This window comes from Monopterus albus, unplaced genomic scaffold, assembly GCF_001952655.1.
Source record: "Monopterus albus unplaced genomic scaffold, M_albus_1.0 scaffold39.1, whole genome shotgun sequence".
NCBI classification, from domain to species: domain Eukaryota; kingdom Metazoa; phylum Chordata; class Actinopteri; order Synbranchiformes; family Synbranchidae; genus Monopterus; species Monopterus albus.
In genome coordinates this window covers 1,571,058-1,598,563 of record NW_018127919.1, presented here as the reverse complement: position 1 = coordinate 1,598,563, position 27,506 = coordinate 1,571,058, and the positions used below count along the sequence as shown (strand labels likewise).

The 27,506-nt window shown below is 40.3% G+C and overlaps 1 long non-coding RNA gene across 4 annotated transcripts in view; it reads left to right on the top strand.

Annotated features, from left to right (window-relative positions):
* Nucleotides 1–27,506, top strand: part of LOC109959531 (uncharacterized) — a 47,923-nt gene that overhangs the window by 8,859 nt on the left and 11,558 nt on the right. For 3 of the 4 annotated variants that reach the window (XR_002274849.1, XR_002274852.1, XR_002274850.1), the window contains one exon: nt 11,701–11,753. This is a non-coding gene — a long non-coding RNA (uncharacterized LOC109959531). Of the gene's footprint in view, nt 1–11,700; nt 11,754–11,870; nt 11,934–12,075; nt 12,577–27,506 lie in introns of those variants that run through there. The other variant, XR_002274851.1, reaches the window with a different exon arrangement.

Below are 27,506 nucleotides of genomic sequence, written 5' to 3'. Positions count from 1 at the left end.
CAAAGGTAACTTACACTTCTGTGATGGCGCCATTAATGCTGAAACATACACAGAGATTTAGGAGCGACATGTGCTGCCTTCATTATGACATCTTTTCCAGGGACGCCCATGCATATTTCACCAAGACAATGCATGACCTCATAGTGCACATTACCAAGGCCTGGCTGTGGAGGAAGAGGGTGAGAGTGCTGGATGGGCCTGGCTGCAGCCCCGACCTGTCCCCATTAGAGAATGTGTGGCACATTTTGAAACGCAAATTGTGTGAACAAAGACCCAGGACTGTCGTGCACCTTAAGACTTGTTTGCAGGAAGAATTAAGACAAAATGACACCTGGCACACTTTACTCACTTGGTGTCCTCAGTCCCTACACATCTTTTAAGTGTAGTGAAAAGGAACGGCAACATCACATTGTACTAAACACTTTACTGTCCCAACTTTTTCTGGAATCTGTTGCAGGCATCAGAATTGAAGTGAGTGTTTATTTGGAACAAAGAATAAAATTGATGAGGTATCGCATCAAAAATAATATGCTACTGGTTTGGCTTCAGTGTGAAACAGGGCAGATGATTTACAAATTGGTATTTGCAGTTTTAATTTTGACTTTACTTACCGTCCCGTTCTGATTTAGTCTTATATTGCTACTTGTTTGTAAATAATCAAATCCATGCAAATATATAAAATTTAGAAAAGCCCAGGTGACTTTCAGGATTAAAATGGTGCCCAGCCGGTCTATCCACCCCACAACAGCAGTCCTCAAGTTACTACTTGGTCAGAATGGTGGTCCCTGGGTCACAATTAGTTAAAAACACATCATATAGATCAAAATTATATATCATGGTATTGAACTGTATTTTTGTGGTAACAATGTAAGCACCGATATGAAAATGGTGCCATTCAACAAAATCTTTTTGGCCACAAGTCATATCAGCATTGATCCCTACACCTGACTCAAAGAGTAAAACTTGGGCCATCAAACAAAAATGGAGTTACTGTAGAGAAATAGAAGTAAAAATTAATCACAAAGAAGTGCTGGGGGTTGTTGGGAAGAAAGGCATGTTTCAGGCTCTGCATGCTTCACATTCTTAGCTGCTGACCTCTGGAAAATGACAACAGCCTCGCTTGAAGGTCTCATTGCAGAGGCTGAGGCTGATTCATTATTAGTACCAAATTTGATGGTTGTAAGTCTAGTGCTGTTCTATTTGGTAATAATTATATATTCTTTGAGGAGAAATGTTCCACATTGATGGAAAAACACACTCAGGATAAATATCTAGAGAAATAAATATCTAGAGACTTACAGTATTTGTAAAGTTATTTTTTTCCATGTCACTCAGCTTTACACTCTTAAGACCAGAAGTGTTTGAGATACATGCATCCATTTTCAGTATTCATCTCTAATGTATGTTTGTATTGTGGACTATTACAGTTTCATTAAGACTAGTTCTTGTTTTTTGGTTGTTATTAAAGGAATAACTGTTTATTGGTGCGGTGTATATTCTGCTCAAAAGGGATAAATGTATTTCTAAGGATGAACAAGGTTTTCATTACAGAAATATTAAAATTTTTGAGTGAGGTTGGATTATTGCAGTCAGGAAATCAGGCCAAATTCATTTTACTTGGAAAATGAAAGGACTGAAGTCACAGACATAGGCCAAAGCTAAACAGTGGGTGCAAGGATGTGACAGAAAAACATTTTCCCTGTAGTAACTGACATGAGGCTGAAAAAACAGTATCATGGCACTGAGCGTGCACCATTTCACTAAATGGTTTAGAGCAAGAGCAAAGCATTAGTGAGTGAAAACAGCAGTGAAAAGCTCAGCTTGGCTGATTGAATATACCAGAAATAACTAAATAAAAATGACCTTCTTCCTTAACAGAGCATGTTTGTGTTCACGTTGCTGTCATGCTGTTAGGCAACATCGAAAACTATACTGAGCAACAGCTTTGTTATGATGCTCATAGCTGCTTTCATCTCATTCCCTGATCTGCATGTTTGAATCCCAGCGGCTCTGACAGTCCGTTACAGAAGTGCAGGAAATGTCCGGCAGGTAGACAGGCTGACTGTATGCTACCAGCCCGATCAAATCTTCTTAAAGTTGTTACCCGTACATTTTATATGATTTTACTGAGCCATGATTTTTCTCAATTGTGAAAAATAAAATAAAAAAATCACTGTGTGAAATACGTGTACCTCAAATATCTTAAGAAAATTCTAGCTATAAATAAACAGCTGAAGAGAAGTCATAGATTCAGTACTTCAGAGGAACACTCCTTGTTCATTGTGCGGTGATTTTTGTATTTGCATATTCCTGAAACATGGCACTTTGCAGGTGTCACACAGTCTTTGGTTACATATGGGCCATGTCTTTGAGTCTCATTGATGGAGATAACTGGCCTGAACCTGCTTATTTTTTTATTTAGGTCAGACGGACCTTTGGGGAAACATGGACGACCCTAATAAACTAGCTCCCAGTGTACCTGCCAGTCCACACCCTTGCTGTCTGCTGTAAAATATGACCATGCTGCTTGCCTCTTTGTCTCCTTTCTCTGTGCCCTTTCAACTCTTCTCACCTGTTCTTTTATCTGTATCTCATTTATCTTTTCCTGTTTTTCCTTTTCTGTCTGTTCTGTTTCTCTTTGCCACTGTCAACAACTTGTGGCTCTGATGTTTCACTCTCCTCCCCTTGTCATATTTCAGCATGTACAGTAGTTGTTACTGTTAACTGCCATAGGTTGAGTAGAGGAAAGTGTAGTAAGTGCCTTAGCCCACATGAGCCCACATATGAACTTATAAATGCTGAGTCTATATGAGAGCTGAGATCAGTCGAAGTCCTTGCTGAGTCCTGAACAAAATATAACCTAGTAATTTGATACAGTGAATAAGTAGCCTAATATATGATGATGTCCTGGCAGTAATGTTTCTAATTATGTGTTTAATATGATCAGTATATTCTGTCATCAAGGTAGTAAATAACTCTCCAAGTGTGTAAGAAAGTCAAAACTCCTCCACTTAATAGCTGACTGATGAAATCAGTCAGAGGACAGTTTTGAAGCCTGTGTGAAGTGTAATGAAATCTTTATTTTGGTCTTCTTAGAATGATCTTTGGTGACCTCCATCTCTGCCCTTTGTCAGAGAAAACTAGTGCCCTTTTCTGTTCTCACTACTTGGACATAAAGTGCGGACAAATTTTGTTTTTCTGACGGTCACGTTGACATTTGGATCCCAAAAATAAAAAGGGGGGTGGGTGTTGTTGTGATTTTGTACTGTGTTTAGCTGCCTTTCCAGGAATGCAAACAAAACAGCTTCTCACAGAGAAAATGGCAGGCCATTATGTAGAGAAAGCAGACCTAGATTGCCTTGGCAGATATGCCTAGTGAGTGGCTTTTACCTGCTTATATGGCTGCTATACTAACCTGTTGCGCCACACCAGCCAGATCCTTTTCCTCTTTGTAGGCCCTCACTGTGTCAAAGCCAGTAACTTAGTGGTTGCTTCTAAGAAATCTGGATATTGACCAGAAAACCAGACCAAAATAAACAACATACCATGAGGGGATTAAAGAGTGCTAGAGGGCTTCTAAAATTATAGCCCTCAGAACATATTGACATGTTGGCTTTTGGATCCTCCTCAGGTAACGTACATGATGAAGCTGTTGAGTGGCAAGAGTCTCTTATATACAGCAACCTGAACCTTTGCCATCCTGAACTCCAGCAAGGTGTGAGTCTCACAGTAGGGAGCCGGGGCCTGTGTCTGGGACGAACTTCCATTTATGTAAAGCCAGTATACAACCAGACTGACATGCGATACATAAAATTTAGGTTGCAGCCAAATATTAAGTTATGCCAATATTTTGTCCAGTACTGTTTTGATATATACTGTACATATTCACGATGCCTGTTCAAAAATGTGTATTTATTTCAAGAGCTAGTTGTACTTGGATCAGCGAGTTGGTCAGTCACTGGTATAAAAATGAAAGGAAAGCCTGTAAAGTTACATTTACATAGAGAGTGAAATAGGAGCTAGACATAGATACAGCAGATAGGTTTACTCTTACTGGGACAGGCAGTTGGAGACAGAGACATGAGAAGCAGCTTAACCCTCACAACATTCTCTGACATCCTGTGGTGTAGCTCAGCCAATTAGTTGATTATGTGTAGGTTCAGGTTATAATTAGTTAATGTTAGGGTTCAGAATTACGGTTAGAGTATGGCTGTACTAATCTTGGCAAAGTAATCATGCAGTTTTAGAAAACATGCTTCGTAAGTGAACTGTCTCAGCAATAATTCATCGGTCAGTAAAAAGGTTTGGTTAAGAAACATTTTTAGTTGTTCTTGTGCATTCAAAATGCAGCTAAAGATTCTAATTTATGTGGATTAAACAGAGAAGCCTTCACTATTTTTAATCATTTAAATCATTGCTTTTTCTGTAGTAGCAAACAACTGCCAACAACACAGCAACATGGACATCTCATTTGTCCTCATTCTTGCTGGTGTTGAATGCAATTCTAAGATTCACTGACATTTTAGCTTTGTTTTTCTGCCCCCTTCTGGGTGGGAGCAAGTCTCTTCAGCTTGATACATGTGGAATTCTTTTAACTACTGTAGCTATGTGTCTGTTTTGGAGGTTGAGACTACACAGGCTAGATGGAAGTTACTAACACAAAGCAGTGAGCTTTAGATCTGGCTTTTGATTGACAGTGTGATCAGTAATACTAACTTTCCCCCACTACAGGGAGTCGTTTGTTACATTTTTCCTATGAAAAATCTTATTGTAGGTTTAAAAAAAACAGCAGCAACAGCAGAGATGAATGGTTTTTGATGATTTTGGTGTTCTGAAGGCATATCCTGATATAAAGCTCTACTAATGCCAGATTTTCAGAGCCAGATGCTGACAGCGATAATGAGCAAGATATCTACTGAACATGACATATTGTTGGTCATTCTACTCTGGTGGACATACTGTGATCATTCATATTTTTGTATTGTAATTTCACTTTTTCTTTTGCTTTTCACTAGTTTTGGGAATAACACTAACCTTACCTGTTGTGGTAACTGAAACAGAGTCCCTTAATTAAGGTAAAAGTAAAGATAACAGAATGTATGATATTTACATGCCAGAATTAGACATTTGCCTGCACTGTAATTACAGTAAATTACAATTAATCACTGGAAGACAAAGGCAATGAGGCTCATTACACTGTTTGAAGTAATCAATAAGTGAGACTGTCCAGCACCAACAGACACATCATGCATCATCTGATTTACATTCAAACAACAACTCCACTGACTTTCTGCTCATCCATTACTGGCTCTGGTGGATTATTACATTTGCCAATAAAGTTTGCTTGTATAGATCAAAAGATGTTTGCAGTCTGCACATTAATGATGAGCTGAGTTGTGTGACAGTGGCTGGGCCAAACCACATATTGGTATTTGTTATGATGTGGTGATGGTGGCGTGTGTCTGTCTTAAAAGGATGAGATATGATGTCTTTGTGCAACCACGCTTGGGACAACAAAGCTCAGGATATGTTTGTTTTGGACTTGTTGAATAAAATTCTTACTACAATAAGTGGTTTACATAACTGCATTTGAATATTTGGGGAACTAAGTGCAGAATTTATCCATAAAACTGTACAATCTTTGATGTCAAAACAGTTTCATTACTGTGGGACTGGGTGGCTTAAAGTAGCCACATCAATTACTTAATTCAATGCTGCAGTTCTTCTATTTTACTGCCAGCAGTGTCCTACATCCTCATTTCTATCCTGCTAATCATTCCTCTTAGCAAGCCTCTGCATTGTGGGCTGAATCAGCACCACGAGTGCAAATACAGACCCTTGGGCCTAAGAAAAGGCATCATTTCTACTTCCAGTATGTGTAACATCCTTGCTGAGTGTGCGTTTTCTGTGAAGGCAAAAAAAGTGCACATTTCTGAAGTTTCTCTTAACCTTGAAGAACCCCCATGTACAGTATATTACCTTGTTTGCTCTCAAATTACTAATTTGTTTAAAAAAAAAGATGGTTGGTCTTCAAATGAAGCTCAATATGAATTGGAGTAAACTGCATAAGAGAATAGTTATAGTATTGTTATGATGGTTCTCTCTGTCCAAAAAGTATATGGGAACATCACATAGATACAGTAGTCAGTGTGTGTGATGCAGGTTTACTCAACACGGGTCTTGAGACTTGCATCAACTTAATTTCTGGTTATCACTACCAGCAGAAACTCCAATCTCTGCAATTGTCCTGGGGTGGCCTGGCCAGCATTGAGCCATGCCGTGAATGGCTGTCATCACTAGAGCTGCATTGGCTTGGTGGGAGTATTTTTTTTTTTTCAATGCTGCACAGCAAGGTGAAGTAGTTTACCTGTACTGCTAATAAAACTGGGCTAACTTTGTGACAGACACTTTGTATGCCCTGCAGCGTCTTCACAACAAACGCATTCTACTGGTTTGTAGTAGGAAGCTTTTAGTATGAAGAAGCCACAACAGTAAAAGGCTTGTTCTGTATTAGAAGTAACTTAACAGAGCTTTTTTTTAATGGCTGAAAACGATTAATAAACATCCATCCATGCTTATCTATACCATTTATTCCTGAATAGGGTACATGTCAGTGCTATCAAACTGGCTGTAGTGACATTTAAAATGAGTGAAGACAGAGAAATCCCACACACATGCATAAAAGTGACTCTGTCCTGCTGTCGCCTTTTCATTGACATGCAGTCAAGTCAAGTCAAGAATCTTTATTGTCATTATGCATAGCACAACGAAATTTCTTCCGGCAGCTCTCGGCAAAGACACATTATTTACATAAATAACACAAAAATTGTACAAGTCATTATAAAAATATGAACAGCTAAAAATGAAAATGTATGTACCCCTTCCTTCCCTGTTTGTAAAATACAGTGGAAAAGCCCAACAGACCTGACCGCCTTTGCCCTACAGGTTCATGTTATGGAAAGCTGCAGGTTACGGCTCATTAAATTCCTGTAGTGGAAAAGTGGCTATAGTAACCTGCGTCCACTCAAGCATAAAGAAGCTGAGAAATGTCAGACCTGCATGAAACCAAGGTCAACTGCAGGGTGACAGAGAGAGTTCAGGTAACCACTGTTAACGTCATTACACCAATGGCAAACAAAAGCATTTTCTAGGGACATGCGTTGGTATAAAAGGGGTATTTCTATAGCGTCTTTGGTTACCACGTGAATCAGTAAGGCCTTTAGAAGTAGACCTAACCATTGCTCTAGGGTTCTTATGCATGACTGAATATTGGTGAATAAAGGTGTCCAGTTGCTACGAGGCACTTAGTTGAGCAACCAACACCCATCTTTGAAATTTCATCATAAAGTGTTGGTGGAGGGCTGATAATGCAGTGAGCACATTTAGCAATGCAGCCAAAAAATGATTCATGTAGCTTTAGCTAGGGTAAGATGGATTTACTTGTTATTGTAAGCAGAGAAATTGCGCAAAAGAGGAAACAGGTTGTTTTTTTATACAGCAAAAGCCATAATCATCATACCTTTACAATAACCTGCTGAAATCCTATTTTGCTATCACCCTTTGCAGTCAAAAATCATACTATTTTTGAATGTATTGTTTTTATAATTAAAAGGATGAGAAGCACTTTAGGGAATAGCAGAACTGCTGCTCCTCCCCTCTGCCTCTAGAGTGGTGTGCTGTGTGTGTTTGACAGCTGTTATCATGCTGATACCTGGCAGGGGAATGAACAGATAAAGTGCACCCACTTGTACTGGGAACTGTAGCTAACAAGCCATTGACAGGTTTTGTCAGCAGTGATATTTTTGGCAGAGGCCAACAAAAACAATTCTTTTAAAGCCGATGCTGATTTTGATATTTGAGGGTTTTTAAAAAAAATCCCACACATATGGGTTATTGGGTATAGGCATCAGGTAGATTTTTGACTGTTACTAGCCTTGTCACCAAGTCTATGACTAATTGATCCAGTTATCCACTACTGTATACTTTAATTTATATCTATACAGTGCAAGGCACAGGAAGTCATTTTCCAACTGCTTTATGCCACTATTTAACAACATGATCTTTAATGTGTACTGTAGCATTTATATTATATATTTATATAATATATATAAATGTCATAGACATCTTTCACTGATAAGTGAATCAGGTAGGCATGAAGCTAGAGGGTGAACCGTTTCACAACAATTGTCCTAATAATAGTCACTTTCCTTGATTTCCCTGAGAATACAATAATGTAGACAAATCCTCTGTTTACTACTGCTACTCTAGCATCCATAGTAAACTGACAGTATCTGCTTTTCCCCACATGTGTAAACAAACACTCGAGCACACGCATGCTCATGTACGCTGTAAATAACTAGCAGTGAATGGAACAGAGGAGGGCCACCTGGTTCCTGTGTGTTTCAGAGAGCTTTACTTTTAGGGCGAGCCCTGCTACTTAGTTAAACAAAAGGGCCTCCGTGTTGGTCCTCTAGATAAACACGCTGTCCTGAGAAAACACGGACATGGTTACACTTTAACCTGCACAGGGAGCCCACAGCTACATCCTCCCAGACAGTTTAGGTCAGGCTGGGCTATAGTTCAAACCTGCAGAGAGAATCATGTGCTGCATGTGAAACCATGCTGGCCTGTCAAACAGTGGAGCCTTTGACAGCCATAACCCCCTCCCTTGTCCACAGTACAGTGAGAGCACTGTCTCTCCGGGGCTTGGGTGTCACTCCCCATCTCTGTTGTGCTACCCTGGAGCTGAGCAGCTGGCTTCTAGGCTCTGGGATGTGAAAGCAGCAGCACAGAGGAGGTACAGTCAAAGTTCATCCTAGATTAGCCCAGCAGAGGGGCCAGCAGCATTGCAGGCCAGCCAAGTCCAAGATGTTCAGGCATTTGTAAATAACCCGATAAGTTATTTATAAGCTTGGGGGCGGCTGTGGCTCAGGAGCTAGAGCGGGTCGTTTCCTAACCGGAGGATTAGCGGTTCGATTCCCGGCTTGTCCAGTCAACATGTCGAGGTGTCCTTGAGCAAGACACTGAACCCCCAGTTGCTCCCGGTGATGTCACCGGTGTGTGAGTGCTTGGGAGTGCGAATGGGTGAATGGCCGAATAATGTGTGAAAGCATTTTGAGTGTGCTGTAAAAGCATAGAAAGGCGCTATACAAGTATAAGACCATTTATCAGTTTATTCCATCTCACCCTGGGTAATTCCAGCACTGGCCTGGCCCCCTGGGTCCTGCTAAGGGATGCTTTTGACTTTGGCTGCTCTGCGAAGGCTGTAATGGTGCAGAACACACACATAAGCTCATGCAGAGATAATATGCATAGTTTAATATCTGAATTATATCACTATGACAAAGGTGGATTATGGATTTATATGTTAGTATGTCAATATAATAAATGATATTTGAGCAGCAACTTAGAATATCGATACATTTTCATCTTTAGAAAAATAAGCACAATACCAGAAAGACATACATACCATACAAATTGTGCATTAAAGATACTGTCTGCTATGTTTTTCTTCAGCATCTTTGTGCATATAAAACAAAGGTGCTGATCAGTTACAGTATGTCACTATGCCCATTTATTTGATAAACAAAAGGTTGATTGGATATATATGGAGGCAAAAATCCTGTTTCTTTAGTTATGTTAGGATAATGTACAGTAAGAATGAAGGGGTTAAGTGAAGTAAAAAAGCCTGAACAGTTTTCAACATTTGAAACACTGAATAAAAGATTCTTATCTCCCTTGTAGATAATGAACATAGGCAAGCAATAACTGTTATCTGATGGTGTAGTTATGCAGAGCTGCTACCTCCCCCTGGCCCAGCGGCAGTCGTGTAAACAGACAGCGATCTAGAGGAATGCTGGACTCAGTGACCTCCCGCCCCAAGTGCTGTTACAAGTGCACTGAGTTCAGCTGAAACAGCCTGCCCCGCACTGTGCCTCCCTGAAGCTCCGCCTAGCCCTACCCCAGCATGAGGCCCCTTAGGGTGGAAAAAAAAAACACACCTCTTTCAACCAGCACCATGGCCTCCTCACATATTACACACACACGCAAACATGAACAGACAGACACACAGACAAGTACTCAAGTGCTTCCTTTCTTTCCCACCCCAGCTGTCAGAGCGGCAAGGTCTTGCAGTTTTGACAGTTTCAAGCCAATCTTTGTTTGAAAGCTTCTAACAAGTCAGTGTAATGTTGGCTCTTGCTGAATCATTTCATTTTTTTGTAGGTGAAGATACTATTTTGTGAACTTCAGAATTTCAGCCATCTTTAATAGACTTGTCTCTGGCACCAGGAGTCCCTTCTACTCTTACTCATTAGTTTCTCTGGTTAGTCAATATGCAGCATTTGCTAATGTGTTGATGTGCTGATGTTGAGATTGACTATGGGTGGAAAATAACAATGCATGGATTTTTAATCAGAGGCAAGGTCAGAGTGTTTTCTGAGACATTAAGCTGTCAGTGTTTGAAGCCTTCTGTCAAGCAGACACTGCCCTCTGCTGGAGCGCATACACAGGAGAAAGGGCAGGTCAGCAAGGGTGATTCCCTAAGGTGTGGTTTTGCAAGTTACGTTTTACAAAGTATAGACAAAAAGAGCAGAGGCGAGGCAGAGACATGGAAGTCTAGGGCGAATAGAAATTCAGTCTTCTCAAATAGCTGCATACCAGCTGTAACCTCATTCACATCTCATGAATAAATCAAGTAAATCATCAAGTGGAAGACCTATTTAAAACATAGCATGGTGCTAAGTTGCAGCTGCTTACCTGTCATGGATTATGAATCTTAAGTGGATTTTATCATTGATTGCAGTGAAGGCACAGTAAACCAGACACTGGTGATTATCACTTTGCTTCACCTCATCACATTAAACACAAGGGGCATTGTACATATGTGCGTTGCTTGTGCACACAATTAGATATGTGGATGCACACACACACACGCATGCACGCACGCACACAGACACACAATCACAGTTAGCCGTTGTCTGAGGAAACGAGGAGCTGTCTGGTGCCATAGCAACCAATGCGGATATCCCACCCTTCTAGAGCAAAAGAAAAAAAAACTGAAGTGGCAATGACAGATTGACAAGACCCTAATGAGATCCTTTATACAGAGATGAACAGCGACTGTTTATCTGTCTGTCTGTGTGTCTGTCAGCTTGGCCTTTCTGTTTGTCTGACGAGTTGTCTGCCAGTTTGTCATAGTGAGACTAAACGAGGAAGTAAAAGCATCAAAATGTTGCAATGGCAACATCAGGGAAATTGAGAAAACAAAATGTAAGAAACAATACAAGAGCGTGGGCGAGAAAAGGGGAGAACAAGCTGATGGGGATGAAGAGAAATGAAAGAAGGGAAAAAAAACCCACTTAGAGACTACTCTCTAGGGCATGTCTGTCTGTTATGAGCACACGCTGCCGCAGTCTGCATCAGCCTGCCTTTCACCACCATGACTCCCATTTAAACTGAAATCTCATATACAATGCTATAATTCTGGCCTATATACCAGGTTACATAACACTCCAAGCCAAATCCTGACCTCAATCTGCCAAACAGCTACTCCTGCTCCGATCAGAATGTTAGTCACCATATCAGTGCTCAAGTATAGCAGGTCAGATGTTATAGCATTAGTGTTAGCCAAACTTTGATGACCTGGACAGCTACTTGCTCTACATAAGATCTATTCATCGTTCTTGTTCTTTTCCTTAGGTGGGTGTATGAACTGCTGGTCTGGATGGAAATCACCAATCACGTTCCCACTGGTAAGTTGCGTCTTTACTGGGCCTCACTTACTGGGGTTGGTTGACGTCACACCCGCTGCACAGTACAATATGAGCACCAACATCAAAATCTTCACTCTCTGTTTCACTGTCTGCCAGGTTTGGTGTGATGTGACAAATTGACAGACTGTTGATGGGCACCACACCTTAGTACGACACAATGTGAGAGTCTGTGTGTGTGTCTGTGCATTTTTGCTTTGTCTGTGTGATGCTGGTGCTATATATGTCACTGCATGGCAGAAGAGCTCAAGTAGTGACTCACAGCACTGTGTGACCTGATTTTTTTTTTTTTTTTTTACCACAGTGTCATTGTGAGTCCTGTGTGCAATGTGAGCCAGCTTTACTAATACTGTTGAGCTTTGATGTGCTGCCTGAAGTGAGCTCGGAGCTGTCAGGATCATCAGGAAGTGCTAAGAGAGACTGTGGCTTTGACTGATCTCAAAATGTGGATTATAGTTTAAAATTAACACATTGCTTGTCCTGTTAAGGAGTGGTATGACCTCTAGTTGATGATCATCATAAGGCAAATAGGTTTTCATGTAAGCCCAAATGAACAGCTTTTGATATTTTTTCCGTATAATACTTTATCCTCATATGACCTAGTTTTACCATTTTGTTGCTACTCACAACTCGATTTAACTTGATAAGTGTGTTCACTCTGGGTTAAAACAGCAAAATCAAAACACAGGTGGATTAGTCCTTTCCTACACCTCTACACTCACCCCCCTGTCACTGGAAATATAGAAAGGGTAGTGAAGAGCACCCGGTTACTCCACTGTCCCCCTGCTGGTACTATGTTACCTGAGGTGGCCTCCAGTGCTTCCTCCCCCTCATCTTCAGCAGTACAGCGCCGCCTGATGCACAAACCTGCTTGCTCATTCATCTGCGCCACAGCTTAGGGAGCTGGGTGGTTGGCATGGGTGGAGTGGGGTTGATGCACCAGCCAATAACGCTCCTTATCCACACAGTATTGACGTGATTTAACACTTTCAATCAGCCAATCACAGAGTACTGCAGCAAAGAAAGGAGCAGTAGTAAAAAAAATAGTAACAGTACATACAGTGAATATTAATTTAAAGGGGTCTTCTTTGCTGTGCTTCTGCACATTTCACAACTCAGTGTTTTGTATATGAGGAGATTACAATCTAATAATACTAACAGCACATAATGGAGACCATGTAAAGCTGTGATTAACAGCTGTTATTAGCTATATGATTTCTACTTATTAGATGTGATAACGGTATTCATGGTGAATTGCACATTTTGAATTTGGTACCCACAGATGTTCCATTGTGGCTTCTATACAACATATTAGCCTTATAATGGGCAGCATCTAACCCACCATCTCCTGATCGCACCATTACTCCTGACAACAATAGGCTAATGGGATGGCTGACGCCATTGCCTTAAAATCATGTATTCTTCTGTTCACTGTTAAAGAAGAGGGGACTTTTAGTCTCTTTCTGAATACCAGACCTTTTATCATTCACTTTCTAATTTCTGTCTCTTTTGATTTTCATCTTTGGATTGCCCCTTAATGCACCTTGATCTGAAACAAAACCATACAGTTGTCAGGCATAATAAATATGGATAGCAGCTATTCATTCATTCTAGAGCAGCGTAACAGCTATCAGTGCCTTTTACCGAGGACAGGATGAGTAGAGTTTTGCTGACTTCCTGCTATACAAACCTCCATGTATTTCATTAGAAACACACTCACTACTTCACATAGTGCTTAGTTGTATACTGTAGTGCAGTCCAAACTCTGTCGTTTCCTAAAGAATCAACTCGGGATGCAATTTGTCACTCTGTGTCTGTCAAGTCAGTCACAGTGGAAATAACGTTGTTATCTTACGTGACACAGCGTGGCAGCACTAACAGCTACAGATACATGCTGGACAGCAGTGACCAGCCTGCAGAAGAGCTTGTTACTGTGCATGTCATTGTTTCCTCAGTGCCGTTATTCCTGAAATGAGTGAATGAGGGGACAGCCCTCTCCCTGGGTTTAAGTGGGTGGTGGATGTCTCTAGGTTTTACCTTGTGGTGTAGTTGTTGGTTGTCTGTGAGCAATTTGTCTTTGCTTCATACTGGTTGGTAATAGTGTCAAACAATAACAAAAAAATAACAAAAAACAGATGGATAAAAGTTTGTTTCATTAATGTGATGCATGATATTACATTCTGGATTCAGCATCTGTCTTTCTGTCTGTGGGCAGACAAGCTCATAAATGTAATAACTCATCAACAATACACAGAAAATACTTTATTTTATAGACAATGCAAATGATGCTGGAGCTTTTGTGACTGCCTGAGAAATATGCACATTAATCAGGAAATAAAGAATTACTAAAGCTATTCAGTGTTTTAAGTTATCATTTAAAAAGATATATTTTAGGACCTACTGATATTCCAAAACTTGTAAACAGATGTCCTATAACCTTTGTGGGAAGTTCATTGTTGGTCAAAACAAGCAAACAGTAATTAGTTTTTGATGTGGATGCAGATCACAGAAGTATTTAATGGATTTTTTTAACTTTGAGAAACATGTCTTTTATAAAAATTCCCTGTTGCCTCCTGGCACACGTATTGCACATATATGGCATAGTTGTTATTTCAATTCAGATCCTCAACAATATGCAGATTTAACATTGTATAACATTTCATTTTACTGGTGTAAAACAATAGTTTCACACAGATGTGGCGGAGATGTGTTCCCTCTGAAAGCTTTGAAGGTTTTAATATAAAATGATGGTTATGGTTCACAGCTTAAGTGCCTTATATTCTATTTAAAAAAACAATATCTCAGGCTGTTGGATGTCACATTCATTGGAATGTTTGTTTCAGAGCTGAATCATGTTTTCATTTCCTTTTTCTGTTCAGAACAAAACAAGCCACTTATACACTAAATGATAAATTTCCTTAACTTCTCAACAATCTGTTCAGTGTGCTGGTTGGTTGCAACCCAGGTGAACAAATTTTTGGTTTAGGTTGAATGGAAGCGATCTTAGAGGCTTGTACAGCACTGGATTTATTAAGGAAAGGAAGAGATTTGTCATGTTTAACTGTTTCCAAAGTATTGGCTTCATATTTCACAGTTCTTTGGGCATTCTGCATGAGTTGAAGTATAAGAATTTACAATGGAGCCTTTCCTCCATAATGTCTTAAAATTTATTGAGGCGCAGTGTATGCATAATTAATAAAAATGTTCTGTACTCTCACTTTGCAGTAATGCCATTCTGCTTGTTTTACAAATTTGTTGGTTATAATAACCTTCAGTTTTTGAAAAGTGCTGTACTTTGCAAATGGGTTTGATTCAATAATATTATGTTATTTCATTTTTTCTCTGTTCAAGCTGTTTCTGTGATTGCACCCACACATATGAAATTCTTACTATGTTTTACTGGACTTAACAAGAATTTCTCTGCAACTCGGCTCATGGGGATGTGAAAAAGACAAAGGAGACAACTAGCAACATATTTCAAAAAAGTTCAACTAAACCCTCAGTGGTAAAAGTGGTATAATAATCAGACTGAACTGCCATTACATTTCACTTCACTATTTAATATATTAGGTTGTCATTCATTAATCTTATATTATTCTGAGTTGAAATGAGTTATATATCTTAAATTTAATTTTTTTCAGGCTTTAAATGGTGAATTAAAGTGCATGGCTATTTTCAAAAGGAGTCATTTTATTACATCGATTCATGTGGTAATTTTAATAATGATTCGAATGATTTTTGATGCATTATCTTAAACGCTGCCTGGGTAAGGCTGAGTCTGATGACAGCATCACTGTGTGGGTCAGTGAGTCATGAGGATTTTAGGACTGTGATTGGTAGGTGCAGCTTCTGCTGAAGCTGATTTGAGGAGATATGCTGTTGTCTACCCACTGTCTGTTCCTCCCTCCCAGTCTGACTCACAAAGTAGTGTGTGTGTTTGCTGTTTGGGTGTGCTCGTGCATGTGTGTGTGTCTTTGTGCGCTGGAAAGGCTGATGAGGATGCGGTACGATGTAGACTTGGGTGGATTGTTACTTCATGCTCTCAACACTGTATAAGACTACATCTGTTTATGCCATAGACAGTATAGAAAGGATCCCCAGAAGTGAAGCCACCACAAGTCGATCACCCCTGGTGGCTTGTTGCATGTTAGTGGACGGGACAGGAGCTAAACTAAAAATCTAAAGCACAAATAAAATAAATTCTTCTAAGATAAAATCTGCCTAAAATGACAGAAATCTTATCGCGCTGATTTGTGTACAAGTGGTAATTTTTCTGTCGGTGAGAAATGAAGGGATCAGACACTTCAGTAGCTTATGTGCAACACGTGGTCCTACTTTTAGTGTGAATTCCCAGTCTCAGAATCCTAACTGCACCGCCTGGTGTTTGTTGTGCAGATTGAAGAAATAATGCTTCAACTGAGCTGCGTATGGACGTGGCTAGTTGAGTGTCAGAATAAAGGTACATCTGTCAATGTTTACGTTATGCATTGACGATGACATCAGATTGCCGGCATTTGCTTTATCGATCCATATTGATGGATTGTTACACAACAAATAGTGGCAGGAAGTGGTGACACTGCATCCATTTTTATATACAGTCTATGGTTTACACACTCACACTTCATTCATTCATTCATTTTCTACCGCTTAGTCCCTGAACGGGGTCACGGGGGGGCTGGAGCCAATCCCAGCCGGCAATCGGGCGAAGGTGGGGTACACCCTGGACAGGTCGCCAATCCATCGCAGGGCTAGACACAGAGGAAAATATTCTAGTAAACACTCACACTGTGGGGACAAAATGCTGGTTTAAGGGTACGTGTTAGGGTTAGGCAAGTAGAGGTTATGGTTAAGATTAAGTCTCCAGGAAATTAATGTAAGTCAGTGTAGTGTCCCCTGATGTGATGGAAACACAACATGTGTGTGATTGAGGATGTGATTCAGTCTGGGCTTTTGTGGTGGAGTGACCAGTGTGTTTTGTGTCCCCAAATGAAAGTGCAACTGAGTCATCAGGCACAGACACAATAGTACAGGAAACCACAGTGGTGTCCACACACCCTAGTGCCGTAAGAATACACATACTTGAATTCCTTTAAGATTTTTGCCTTCCTACGATGGCTTTCCACTATTACGAATCATGTCTCAGATGGTATTGGAACAACACGCCCAACCCAAATTATAGCCTTGGAACAAAAGCTTTAGTTAAACAGACAGACCTGGACAGTGTTAAGTCATCCATTTGAATTACTAATCTACTCTACAGTTGAAGAAGCATATGGTGACACTGACTGTGCTCCTTTTATAGTGCAGAGGAAAATATTCTAGTAGAATAAGATGAATTTGTAGTTTGAGTTACAAACTAAAATAAAAAAAAACTAATGAACCTATAAACAACCAGCTGACAAACATTTTCATCTATATTTTGGTATTAGAGGGTCAATCTGAGATGAAGCAGCAATGATATTAATGTCAAGGTTTATAACAAGAAGCTTGTATCTGAAATGTATGAATGAGGATTTAAACATATCACTGGTGTAACATTTATTTATACTTTTATGTTTGTGGCTTTATTCTGTGACTGTTTTGTGATTATAACATTTTGTTGTGGACATTTGTTTTATCATTTTAGTGATGGAATTGCAGTGTCTTTCAGAGACTGAACATCTAGTCATCATTGAATAATTGCTGGAAATACAGACTGTATCATATTACTCATTCTGTAAAAGTCCATGTTTTTATAAAAAGAAAACATTTGCTGAAAATCAGTTGAATATAGCGCAAACTTTTCCCACCAAGTCAGTTTGTGTTGCTGCCTTTTTTTTTTTTTACCACTTAATTAATCTGTGTTCCAACTCTCACCTGTGTTCACAAGCTGTGGGTAGTGACCAAAAGAATGAGGTTGTGAATACAAGCGGTCGAAATGAGTGGCTGGATTCAGCCATTGTGTGCGGAGTTCAGACATCTGGGGGGGACCTCAAAGTAGAGACGCAGGGTCAAGGAGCCAGTTGAGGTGGTTTGGGCACGATCAACTAGTAAGAGGCCCCAGGGTAGACCCAGATCATGCCAGATTATTTACCTCATCTAGCCTGGGAATGTCATGGGGTCCCCAAGGAGAAGCTAGAAAATGTTGCCCCTGCAATCTAACCCCAGATAATAGATGTTAGGTTTTACATTTGCATTTTTGTAATCAAAAACAGAAGCAGTACACTGTGTACTTGTGGACCATTAGTCTACTTGGAACCAATCGGGCCTGTCCCCATAGTTGAGTTATGTAAATTTTAAATGTCCGTATCCAGTGTTTGTGACAAAAGCAAAGGAACCACTGAAAAACATTATGACTCAGACAAAACTCCATGATTTCCCCACACACCAAAGAAAAAATTCTATCCGGAAATAAAAAACCACTAAACTTACCACAAATCAAAATAAAAAGATATAAAGTTAACTCTAGCTCATGTTACTCATTTAACATGAACACTGAGCTCCAATTTGAATGCTCATCCAACCTTGGGCACATGTACTCATACCTGTCTGAGGTGGCTGAGCAGCAATATGTAATAGGCCCATTCCCCAAATCCCAAGTAGCCCCAGAGACAAATTGCTAAATAAAAGGACTTTGGTATTTGTGTGTAATGTAATTTACAAAATAAGATGGAGCTGGCATTGGTTTAAAAGTAGTCAAGGCCAATACAACGAACAAAACAGATTAAACTGGAAAGGTAACAATTATCCTCAAGAAGACAACAACAACAACAAAAGTAAACATTACATAGTACATCAGTCATCAACACCTTAAAATAAAACAGAAAATGTTGGCGGCACACCGTTACAGACTCCAGAAAGACAAAACCATCAGTGCACAAGAGAGTGGACGTTAGAAATCACAGGTGCAACATGAACAAGTGTGTCTGGGTGGAGACAGAAGATACGTTTTGGAACAGATGCCTTCCTGGCTCCCTATTTAGCTGGAAATCACCTGCAGGAGCTGCCATCAAATTAACTATTCCCCTCAGCATAGCAGGCCACTTTGCATATAGGTTCACACACACACACACACACACACACACACACACATACACACTTGTGTCTACCTATTCATTTATATTGATGGATAAAATAGGCCTTACATGTAACACACAACAAAATATAACCACAGTCATCATAACATAACTTATAGTAGTTCAAGTGTACAAAACATAAGGGAGCTGTTGAGTTGCAGTCCCTTTTCCCATTAATCTAAAAGACTGATTGTATAATTTAATTCCTCATGATGCAGGAACGGTAGCTCAAGTGACATCCTTGCTTGAATTCTGCTCTTTTTGCTTGAGTAAGGCTTGGTGCAAAACTTAATAGCCACTTGTTTGTTGAGTCTGAGTCTTTTAGATGAATTACTGTCGTGTCATAGGTTCAGATCATTGGCTGTCCCATTTCTCCTCCACAGCAGACATGTGTAACAGTCTGGTAATGTCTGTGTTATGTTTGATATTTTCCAGACCAGAGTGCTGTGCTAGTTGTTTATTAAAATGACTCAGTGATGCTGCTTTTATTGACTGATGTCCAAAATGAAAGAGTAACTTGTTAGAGGTGAAAGGTGACCACAAGCTGTAGACGCTACAAGGATGCAGTGTCTCTGACATCACCCACAGGTTTCTGAAGAAGGGTTTTCAAACCAGGATTTTGGTTTGGTTTGGGTTTGCCGGTCCAAATATGGGCATGGGCAGGCAGCTTCCTGTGGCAACTACTGAAACTTACCATGAAAGGCTCAAAGGCCTGTCAGTCAAACAAAGACTGTCTTAAACTAGGGCTGTCCTGGTCTTTTTAAAAAATCCCTAGTCTCAATACGAGTCTTTTTATACTGAGTATCTGCTGATACAAAGTCCAGGAGGTATTAAATTATATATACAGTGTGTATACTATATATATATTTTAGTCTTCAGTACAGTCTTTGACATTAGAGAAGCACTGTGTGACAGCTATGCATTAAGAAGGTAAAACCTGCATCACACCTTTCCTTTGATGGGGTCCTGTAATATATTGGATAGTGTTTATTTACAATGTATTTGTGGATAAAGGTCCTGTGGTTCAGCTGTGGAGGGATGATTTGGATTCATACATCCTCTGTTCACTGGATTTGCAGGTTAGAACATTTGGTTCCTCCTTGAGTTTTGCATCTGGTTTTGTCTTTTGTGTAATAACTATCATTTCATTTGACGTCACATAAAACTTGGATGTAACATCCTAATAGAAGCTACAGTAGAATCATTTTGGTGTTGATTGTAAATATTTTATATCTGACTTTTTTGTTAGTTTTTGTTTTGCGTTGCTTTGTTTTATTATTATTTTTTAACAGTTGTCTGGATTGCTCTTTATTTTTGCTGCTCAGTTGCACAAGTTTTCTCAATGATTTGCTGCAACTTTTATGCAAGTCATCCTGTGTCATAAATATGCCCCAGTATCGGTATTTGGCCTTTTCTGGGGTGGCTGTGGTTCAGGAGGCAGAGCGGGTCGTCTCCTAACCGAAAAGTTGGTTGATCGATTCCATTCTTCTCCAGTCCACATGTCTGAGTGTCCTTGAGTAAGACACTGAACCCCCAGTTGCTCCCGGTGATGCCACCGGTGTGTGAGTGCTTGGGAGTGTGAATGGGTGAATGGCCAAATCATGTGAAAGCGCTTTGAGTGTACTGCAATGCATAGAAAAGTGTTATACAAGTGTAAGACCATTTATCGTTTGCCATGTCTTTCTCTCATGCTTGGTTTGTTGGCTGGTTTGCCCTCTGAGGTCCTGCAGCAATACGCACAGCCAAATGGAGCAAACTGAATGACTCGCACCTTGCCAAAATATCTTTCCATAACTGACAAATTTGACAGTGCATAGCACTGTGCAACAGGACATCGCATGTTACCTGCAGAGCCCGTCCCCCTGTGTCATTATTATTAGATTTCTGTTGTTGTTAACCCATACTAATTAAAATGATGTGATTTTGGTCTAATCAATGTCATCAAAATGATGTGATTTTGGTCTAATCAATAGAAAAGTCATGTAAAAATGTTACATTTTGATTATATTTATGGGTCTGTGCTGTAAGATTTGATTATTCTATGCTGTGATTGTTACTTGTATTTACCACACACAGATCAAACAAATGTCCTTTGAGATTTTTTCTTAGAGTATTTCTTGTCAGCTGAAGTCTGTCTGTTAGGCCGACCTCGCTGTAAAGTTGCCATGAGTTTTGTGGCCAAGCACACCGTTAGTTGGGGAATTAGAAACCCTGAGGAGCTGTTAATCACCACAGTCATTTACATTCCACATAGACTCTACTCTGCTCAGGACTTCTATGAGTGTGAGATAGGGTATGGTCTAGGGGAGGCTGGGCCAGAGCTGTTGGACCAAGCGGTCTTTAATTAGAGGGGGAGCTTGGCAGGGGCTGATGGAAGAGAAAGGCTCTCAGGATGTGAGTCCAGGGTGAGAGGGTTCACATACAAAACACTGGCTTTTCATCACTGCATGACTCACTCCGTTTGTGTGTGAAGTGTGGTGTATGTGTGAATCTATGTGTATGTGTGTAAAGCAGAGAAAGTGAGAAAATGTGTGTGCACTTGTCCCGTGTACTGTGTCCTCCTGTGTGTGTGTGATGGCGTGTGCGCGTTTCTTACCTCATTGCTCAGGCATTCCAGTAGAGAAAGTGGTGTGAAGTAAAAGGGCGGCTCTCACAGTGTGGGTATTCATGGATCTGGCCCCCATGGGCTGGTCCGGGCTCCAGTGTTCACAGACAAAGCCTCTCCAGCAGGACCCAGACACACTCACACAAGGAGAGGGATGCAGGAGAGAGGGAGACAAGGTAAAAAGGGGGAGAGAAAATGGAGAAGGGGCGGGAGAGGGCATTGGGAGAAGGTCTGTGTGGCAGCTCCCATTCTTCCAAGAATGCAGGTGTAATGGGCTGTCATGTGTAACTGGACCAACCCAAACCTGCTTTGGCTTTGATCCAGAATGTGGAGCTTTGTTTGAAAAGATAAGAGTGAGATCTGGTCTTCTTTGAATATTATGTCCCAAATTCCAGACATGTGGGTTCTAGCAGAGATGCTTTGTGCGTTTCATCTCTAATGGAACTTTGCTATAAGAACATATTTGAAGACACTTGTACATCCCCCACCCTCCACCATCTTTCTTCTTTTTCTCCCTACTGCTAGCAGAATACATGAATCTATCCTCTCCTCCTAGGGAATATGCTCCTCCCTCCCTGTTAACTTCAGCCAATCCTATCTCCCTCTTCCCTCAATCTCTCCTCCCTCTAGCATTATAGGCCAGCAGCTTGAGCTCTTAGGATTCCATGAGAGTTTCTTCCACTTGGCCAGCCCATCACTGTTCCCCCTGCCTGGCCCCTTCCCTAGATCGGGTAGCCCGGTTCACTGTGTCCTTAAACAACCTGTGTGCATGTACAGGAAAGGGGCCCCAAAGTGGGGAAGCCCATCTCCATCCTTTGGTTTTCAAAGAAAGAGACCTGCACTGGCAAAACTCTGATCTGACTTTCTTTATTTATGAACCTCAGGGTGTCATAATTGCTTAGTGATTATTAGCAACATTGCTATCTATTAAATGCATGTAGAAAAATGTATGTGCATATATAGAATATGCATAAAGCATGCATTAGGCCTATTTGTTATAGCATGTGTACAACAATATACAGGAACCATCACATTATTTAGGATATGTGGATGCAAAGCTTGGATGACTTTTGCAATATTTATAATAATCTTATCTTGCACTGTATGTGTCTTCATACACTGACAGACACTGTCAGCTATGCTGGGACTATAATTCCTTAATGTTTGAACAGTAGCACCACCTCACAGAAGAGACAACCTCCTGTCGATTTAGTACCTTTAGTAGTTATTCAGGAGCTACTGAAATAGTTCTTCCTGGATACTAGTGGATCTTGGTGAAGGCAATGTGTCAGAATTTTTTCCCTTTTGCACAGTTTAAGTGAATGTGGTGAAATTCTGAAATCCTAAAAACCATTTGTGATACTTTGTAAATCTTAAGGTTGTACATAGAAAAAAGGCCAAAATATTCTTAAATGTGTTGGTTTTTGTATTGAGTTTTGTACCTTTAACAGGTTTGGCAGTCAAATGGGATTATAAAGATAATTTTTGTATAAAAACAATGAACAGAGGAAATGATTTATTTCTTTTAAATTCTGCATTTTAGAAATATTTCTAATGTTTTTGAGACATGCACTAAACCAAATAGTGCAGTAGAATTTGGGTGTCCCGTCCCCCTGTCTATAGATAACGTGCCCCCTAACGCAGGGCACCTGCCTGCTTTGAGATGAATGGGTATGTGGACAGATGGATGTATGGAAGGGTGTTACCTACTAAGATTAAGTCAATTGCTTTCCCCTGAAGGGGCATGAGCAGCCACAAAATGAACAGAAGATAGATGATGTCCTGTTTGATTCATACAGTAACTGCATATATGGCTCCATGTTTGCTAAAATGTTTGTTCATTGTCTATATAAATCAAATAGTGTGCCATTTGCCAGTGATTAAGAATTAGTGTAAAGCAGAAAAGGTACCACTTCAGGAATTCATGTGACTTGAGAAGGGTTTGTTTGAGTTTTTGCCAACTAAGACCGTGAAGGTAGAGGATAATGTGCTTGCTTGTAATAAGACCTGGTCTAAATCAGTGGAGGCACAGGCCTCATATTTTATACTGAAATACAGTGAAGTGTGCCCGATTTGTTAAAATTCCTATCTAGTGGAGTTCCACCATCCATTTCTACAAACGTAATGTCTCCTTGAGCCATGAAATTACCAAACTGTTGAAGGGAGAAAAAAAGGAACCATTTCACCAAGGTCACCTCACTAGTACAAAGTACATTAGGTGCACATTGCAGCTGCTCCTGCTGTTCTCACTACTGTGGCTCCACCAATACAACAGTATGTTCACACTGTTATGTATGGCTAATTTGGCTGCTTTTTTTTTTTTTTTTTTTACAACAGTGCACTGGAGAATCTGTGTTCACGTTGCTTTTGAGGGGGGAAATCATGCAACGGTTATCTGAGAAAGAAAACAACGTACAGTTAACAGTACAAAGTGATACAAGGGCAGCAGCTAAATGATGAATTTTTGCCAGTCTGATGGCTTTGTAGATTTCAGTTTCTACGAAGACACTGCAATGGCTGCTCTATCATTAGATTGTTCTACACTTAGTCCTTGGAAAGGAGCAGTAAATGTGGTCAACATTCTCTTAATCTATAGGTAGATATGCACAGTGCCTGCGTAGTTTTCCTGCTGTAGGAAAACCATTGTAAATCTGTTCTAGCAAAGCAAAATGGGGATTTGGGAGTGAGAGAGGGAGAGAACTTGGAGGCTGAGGTCATGCTACAGCAGTACTGGTGGTAATGTGAATGAGCAGAGGATGTGATGGATACGTACATGTTGCGGTGAGTAATATAAGAATCTGTACTGCTTAGCGATGCTGTTGTCCATATTTAAAGATGCTTCATTGGGAAAGCCTCAGCTAATACATGGGTGAGTGATTACAGATCACTCATCCATCACTGTTGGACAGTTCTCTCAACTGCAGATGAACTTTTGTAGGTCTTAAGAATAATGTCTTCCTAGTAATACAAAAACAAATACAAAAACAGCGTGCTTTTAACTGGAACATAAATGACTGGCTGTTGAATATGGGGATAATGATGGCCCAGTAGGCACACTGTCAAATGGCTCTATGATCCCTTTGACTCCTGATCCCCTCAAATCCCCAGTGACCATGACCTTAACATCTGCCAGCAGTAGCAGAAAGAGAGACAAACTATAGCTGAGTCACACGTAGACAGATGCTCTCTAAAACAAAGTCTCAGCAGTGAACCTGCCCCTATGCTCACTGAAAGTCTCATAGGACAGGACGAGCATTACACTTTATGTGTAATGATAATCTTGTGTAGTTCAGAGCCTAAGAAGTCTGGTATTATACCTGAACGTCATAGACTCTGAGCTAGACAAGATTATTTTTAGCAGGCACTTAAGATATTACAGGAGGAACACCCTATAGGATCTTGTTTGTTCTTAAAATGCCTATGAAATGTGCATCTCAGTGTGAAGTATGAAAATTTGGGTGACAAATTAAAGGAACAACTCGAACAAAGGAGTTGAGAAACAAAATGAATGCAGATGCTGACACGGACTGGCTCCACTTGTCCCCTTTAGAGGGAAAGGTCACTATAAATCAATACAAAGTTGTTTTGAGTGATCACCTTTATCCTGTGATGAAACACTTTTATCCTGATAGGAGCGGTCTCTTCTAGGATGACAGTGCCCCCATCCATAGGACACAAAGGGTCCTTGGATGATTTGAGTATGAAGACAAGGTGAATCACATGCTGTGGCCTCCACAGTCACCAGATTTCAACCTAGAGATGTTGGACCAATGTGTTGATGTTGGACCTTGAATGATCATTAAAGTATCACATGAGGGAACATCTTTTGGAAGATCGGTGATCATCCCTCCAGTAGAGTTCAGAGACTTGTAGATTCAATGCCAAGGTGCACTGAAGCTGTTCAGGCTAAGGTTCCAGCACCTTACCAAAACACTTTAATCTGTCACCCATCTGTTGTATAATAAGGGATACCATTTACAGTAAAAGTTGGAAGCAACATAATTTGTTGATTTCTGTGAGAACTTAAACCAGTGAAGGTGTCCAACTACCTTAAGGGAACAGGGTCACTTGGCCTGTTAACACGCCATTGTGCTTATACTGGTGCAGGTGCTTTTGAGTCCAGATGTGTTTTTTGCACCTTCTGGCCATCCAGAACAAGTGTGGCTCTCTGTGCTCACTGTGGCAGTTGTGTTAATGAACACGTAACATGAACATGTAATGAACTCTGTAGGAAATAGCTTGATTTCCTGGGCTGATGAAATGAATGCGACGGTATTTGTGCATCCCTAGAATGCGTTCAAGCTGAGCAGTGTTTCCAGCTGCTGTACTAAGGTTATAGTGACCATCACACGACTCCCATCATATAGATAAGTTATGTATATTGTCCTCTATTAAACCAGTAAACTGAGGTCCACTGTGGGGAAACTGGGGTAAAATATATTAATTTCTACTAATAAAATGCCAGTAAATACCCAATAACAACTGAAATTAAATAACCACCGGTACTTTGGAGAAAATAAAAACAAAATACCAAACACAAGACAAATCAGATACCTTGCATTTCCCAATGCACAGACATGCATAGTTAATTTATGTTAGTAATACTAGAAGATGTCTTCCACCTCTTTCCTTTTTAACATCAGATAAAATGTCAGACATAAGGACATGTAAAGACAAAGGTGCAGTTTAACATACATCGTAGGAAATACATAGAGTAAACCTTAAGTACCTTCAGTTTCTTCACACATTCTCTTGCATACTTTTTATTTTTATGTTTTATGATGTTTTTTTACAGCATCTTGTCATAATTGGTCTTGCCACTGGTGGTTTCTACATTTCTTTATCCATGAAAAACAGTTCAGTTCAGTTGGATTCACATGGATTTGATAAATGGATGAGAAATGTAGAAATGATTATTATTGGAAAGTTTTGCACGTTGTTTGTTTACTTTAAACTTTTTTGTACAGTTCTGTTGTTGTAGCTACATTGACTTGTGAACCATATGGGGGCTAGGGTAATAAGAGTAGTTATATAGTGCAGGTTTTTGCTCTTGAACAAAGCTTTCTGTGCACTATTTATGTGAGTGAGCGTCGAATTTATTTGTGTTTTTATTGTGTGCAGCGGTAAATAAGGGATAAGTTTAATGTATGTACTGTAGGTAAAGCTGTTTGCCTCTTTCCTTCCTGTGTGTTCTGAAATCTTTTGCTGCAAACAGTCTGGGGTGCAGAGACGGTGGATCGTGTGGGGTGTGGGGGAGGTAGGCAGCGGACATGGCGGCAAGCCAGAATCAATTGGCAGTGTAATGAGATGGCCTGGTGCCAGGTAACCATGGAGCTACCCTCTTTGCCTGTCTACTAGTGCAGAGTTCAAAATTAAACTGAATGAATGAGAGAGAGAGAGAGAGGTGGGAGGGGGAATAAGGGTCTGAAATGGCAGGAGTGCAGGGTGAAAGAAAGAAAGAAATGGTAAGAGAAGAGGAGGGTGGCTGATGAGGCACTGTAGGCTAAGCACTGCTGCAAAATTTTACTTGAGCCCTTATTTCAGAGAAGGAAGATGGCAGAAGTAAACTCAAGAGCCACCCAGGGTTTTTATACTCTGGAAATACAGTTTCTCTCCATCTGCAGTTTGCTTCTGTGCACTACCAGATAAAAGGAGGCATCAAGGAAAGAACAAGTGCTCTTCACAAAGAAAGAAAAAAATGCAGACTCCTTGAGTTTTCTTCCTTGATGTTCACACTGAGCTGCTTCCTTTGCAAGTCTGATGGCATTCATTGCTTTAATTTCCCTGTAAACCTCTGCATTTCTTCCTCCCCCTCCTACAACCGCACTCTTCCTCCTGTCATGGAAGATATGTTAATATTGAGCATTTGGCTGCATTCTTACAGCGATTAGTACAAGCCAGTGGATCCAATAGATGAAAAGAAATTAAGTAATTAATACAGTAATTAGATCCTTTTCTCCTTCCTACAGTCTTACCCCTGCTATGTTATTGTGCTCACTCCTTTCTCAACTTCATATGCCCAGCATCTCTAAGAGGCAGTGTGCCACCCATGATGGATAGTTTTACTTTGTACTG